We start from the raw sequence: 4,804 nt of genomic DNA, 5'->3' as shown, positions 1-4,804 counted from the left end.
AGGGGGGGGGGTGGAGAAAACCTGGCTGGGGATGCAGCTCAGTCTATGGGGGAGGGGGGGAGGACTGCTCCCCCCAGGCAAACCCCGGCTGGTGCTTGGAGCCAGGGAGGGGGGCTAAACACTTCTTCCCCCACTCAAATTTATTGCTGGCTGCAACTGTGGACTACAATCACAGAGGCACCTGGAAGCAGGAAGAGGAAGTGATGAGCAACCCTGCAGAGACCTGCTGCTGTGATGCTGGACTACAAATCCTGGAGACCTTGCCAATTGCAGGAAAAGGAAATGAACACACAGTCCAAGAGCTGTGCTCTAGCACTCCTTAGCTTCTAGCCTGAGCCACTGCAAGCAGGTGGCTGCATTTCTCGAATCAAAGGTAAATGTCTGTTCACTTGTATTTCAATTTAATCTGTGCAGTTTAGATTAACCTGCAAAGACTAAATCAATTCAGCCGCAAGCTTTTTGACTGTCTGTATCTAGCCATGTTTATTAGACCATCACAGCTACAACAACACTTCATCCCTACTGAGACAGATAACCACATTCTGTCTTATTAAATTCCTCTTGCAGTTTTAATTTTATACAATATCTTCTTCACTACAATTCAGACTCCAGAAGCTCTTCTATTCCAGATTGTTCCAGATCTGGAATGTTCTGTTCCAGATATATTGTGCAATGTCCTTCCTCTGGCTAAGGAAATTTGAACTCATATTTTCTACCCTATAGGCAAGTGTCTATAAACTGCAAGATATTCTAGAATAGGTTGCTCTCAATATCTTATTTTGATGCTGCTCAGCTTTGAATGAAATACTTTACTGTTAATTCAACCAGAGACAGAATGAGACTGTTTCTATAGTCAGTTGGTCTAGTCACTTACCTGGGAGGGAAGACAAGTTGGGTTCAACTCTTGCTGCAAATAAAGAAGTATTTTGAGAAGCAGAACAGCATGAAGAGGAAAGTGAGAGCTTCTTATTCCAGAACACCAAATAACAAGGCTGTCCAAGCGGCAGCTTGTGGGCCACATGCAACCTGTGAGCAGTTAACACATGGTCTGTGTGCCGCAGTGGCTGTGTCCCCCACTGCCATGCAGCAGGGAAAGGCCCTGGGGTTCATACTCTGCTTGTGCCTCTGCTTGTGGGGGATTAGCGGGGAAGGGGGACATGTGCCACTGCCACAGCCTACACACTGGAGGTATCCCAAGAGGCTTCCCCCACATGGTGCATGGCCTGGGGGCCATGTACAAGTACAACATGTAGTCTCCCGAACACAACAGTTGGACAGCCCTGTCCTAAAGTATAGTAGATTACAGTCTTGTAAGGTGAGAAATGTGGGTTCCAATCTTATCAGTTAGAGAAGGGACTTGAATCTGAGCCTTCCATGTAATTGGTGAATGCTCGCTTCATTGTTCCCTCCCTTCTTTTTCTGTTTTTGTGAATCTAGCTCAATCTGGTTTTTTTTCAGCAGAAATAAATAACTTTAACTTGAATGTGCAAACAGGTTCAGAACAGCTAAACTGCAGTTTTTGGTGAAAAAAATATTTGCCAAAAAATACTCAGCATGACACGTAATATGTCACATAATAAACTATTGGAAAATATCCAAGTAGTAGTGATGAGTGCAGCATAAGAACATGAGAAGAATAGAGAGAATGGATAGACTAGCCGAGCCCATTTACTAGCTGGAACGATAACAGTGCTTGCACTCCATGGTTGTAGTAACTTTAAAAGCTGGCTAGTATTATGAGTGGTGTTAAAACTATTTATCATTGTTTGTTGAGCAATTCATTTGATGTTCCGTTTACCATATTGATTACATAGTTTTCCCTTGTTTCTCCTCCCCAGTAAATGTCATTCCGTATTGTTTCCCATTAGGAACTCTTGTATACCTTGAGTATGTCATTAACTTTTAGAGCTATTTGTCCCCTATAGAATAAATTGCACTCATAGTTAATGTGACACTTTTGTGTGCATACACCCTGAAATTTCGAGAAACTATGCCAATGCTGTTGTAAGCAAACAGACCGTGCTAAGAAATGAAGTGAAAAACAAGGTGAAAAAGACTTGGGTCCATCTAACTGACAGCCCAAATCCTTCAGCTGATTGAACTACTGCCACCCAGTGCAATAGCGTATGTATACATATTATGTATGTAATGCACACATATTAGCAGCTAATGTAGACCGAGTGTAACTAGTATCCTCCTGCTCTCTGCAATTGTGTTTTACTTGCACAAAACTTTCTTAATGGGGTATTCTGGGGGCTCCTCATATGTGATTTGAAATGGTGCTTGTATTATAATCTTCAGTGTTACAGTCCTTTGCTAAGGAAAGAAGACAGTTCAGTTTTAAGAAAAACTTGGTCAGTACTTTTAATACTCAAAGTATTATAAAGTCTCCATTTTCATGCACAGCCATGAGGATTGTTTATTCATTATTTCAGTACACGGATAGGTGTTCTCTCTCTCTTACTGAAAGCTTCCACACTGAAGTTCCCTTAGTTCAGAATGAATCAGTTTATGGGGTTGAGCACAATTTTTCTTTTCTTTTTATGTTCCTAAATCAAATACATGAAAATTGAAAATGAAACTTTCTCCATATATTTTATGTGCTTATTCTATCTTCTGGTCATCTCTACTATAGATTCTTGCATACTTTGCAGGTATTGGCAGCGATATATTTGAGACATATCCAAGCTTTCAAGTCACTGTAAGAATCCACTGTTAGACTGGATCTTGGGCTTTGAGACCTAAGGTCAGGGTAGCAGCTTGTCTCCAGATGTTGGGGGTGGGGAGGTTGGGGAAGGGGGGACAGGAATGCCTAAGAGGACTGGAAAGCAGTCAACTGGAGTTGATGTAAGACATCTGGCAATGGTTCTCATGATGCTGTTAAGGCTGAAATCCACTAACGTAGTGTGCATGCTCTGACCCCATACTGGTGCACAGTACTCAGCAGGAGTATACTAGGACTGTGCGAAATTTCGCTGGCTGTTTCGTTTTGATGATGTTTCAACTCATTTCAAGCTTGAAACAGCAAAATTGAAATGAAATGAAGAACTTCGAAACAGCCTTGAAACAAAACGAGGGCAGTCGAAACATTTCGAAAGGTTTGAATTTCGAAGGTGAAGCTGAAGCTGAAGCTGAAGCTGGGCTTGCCTGCAGAAAACAGAAAGTTAGAAGAGGGACGGGGAACAAGGGAGAAGAAGGGGGAAGGACTGCTCTCATATTGACTGTGTAGCTGGCCGGTGACTGTGATCCTTCCCTGAGGTTCCTTCCGATCCCAGTGCTCTGGAGGAGTTATGGAAAAACAGCATAAAAGGCAGCATTGTTTAAACTGGCCTGCTTTCTGCCTTGGGGTCAGTTACTGAGCTATCTTCCAGCAGCTCAGGAGCATTAGACAACAAAGGCTACTACTATCATTGATTTGAATGATTTCCTACTTGCCAGCCTAGCCTAGCAAGAGGGATTCCAGAATACTTTTTTCTTACTTCTAGATGCTTTTATTTTATTACTATATTAATTGATGTATTCTTTTCAATTTTATAATTATATTGGATATTACACTACAGAAGTTAATTTATATAGGAAGAGAGATGCATTTATATTTTATTTCTATACATTTATACCTTGCGGCATAGACTACACACCTTATATAATTTATATAGGAATGCAGTTACATTTATACTTGCGGCATAGACTACACACCTTACAGAATTTATATAGGAATGTGGATACATTTATATATTTGCACAAGAGGGAAGGCATAGGCTGTGCCTCTGTCTGCTGAGGAGGGGGAAAGTACAGCATCCACACATGCATCTGCACCCCAGAAGCAAGTGGGTAGTGTGGCCTGGGATCATTTTGAGCTGGTAGATGATCCCACGTATGCTATTTGCCTGCACTGCTGAGCCAAAACCAGCTGAGGCAAGGGAACAAAACACATGAGCACCACGGGGAAGCTAGTGCATCTCTGTAGGCCCTATCCCCTTGCTCCTCATCAGCCTGGCATCAGTGGAAGTGTGCCCAAAGGGAAGTCCCCCTCTCACTCCAAAGCCCCCATCCCCAAGAAGCAGAGGCAGTCCACCCTGGAACAGTGGGGGAAAGGTGGACAGAAAGCAGGGTGCATTGCAAGGGAAAGCAAGATCACCAAGAGCACTGGGGAGATGCTTGCTGTGGATGGCCAGCTCTTCTCCTTATCTGAGTGGCCAGGGTTCAGGTGGCTCGTGGCACTCATGGACCCATCCTACCAAGTGTCTGCATGCACCACCTTCATCAGGAGGGTGGTGCCCTCCCTGTATGAGACATGCAAGGAGTACTTGAGGGAGGAGCTGTGCAAGGCAGGTCTGCAGGTGGCCTTACAATTCACCTCGAATATCTAGAGCAGCCAGGGTGGAGATCACGCCTACCTCTCCCTCACAGGGCACTGGTGCAACCAGTCAGGCCATTGGTGGGCTCTCCTTCAAGCCAAGGTGACAGAAGAATCCTACATGGCAACAGAGATCATGGAGGCCATGAACCGCTTGGTGCAGGGTTGGGTCCTTGGGCAGGGTGAGCTCACCTACAGGTTCATGGTTGCCGACAATGGGGCCAATATGGTCAAGGTGGTCTGTGATGTCAACTTTGTCGGCATCCATTGTGTGGCACACCGGTTCCACCTCATTGTCAAGGATGCCTTGGAGGGGAGCCAGGGTTCACGGTGGTGGTGCGACCAGCACCAGCAAGCTCATTTTCAAATGCAGGAAGATGGCAGGCTACTTCCACCGGAGCATCAAGGGGGGGGGGAAGATGCTGCGGGACAAACAAGCAGAGCTGA

Source organism: Gavialis gangeticus, unplaced genomic scaffold, assembly GCF_001723915.1.
Source record: "Gavialis gangeticus isolate Ggan-Ray unplaced genomic scaffold, GavGan_comp1, whole genome shotgun sequence".
Lineage (NCBI taxonomy): Eukaryota > Metazoa > Chordata > Crocodylia > Gavialidae > Gavialis > Gavialis gangeticus.
Note: the sequence above shows the minus strand (reverse complement) of the source record.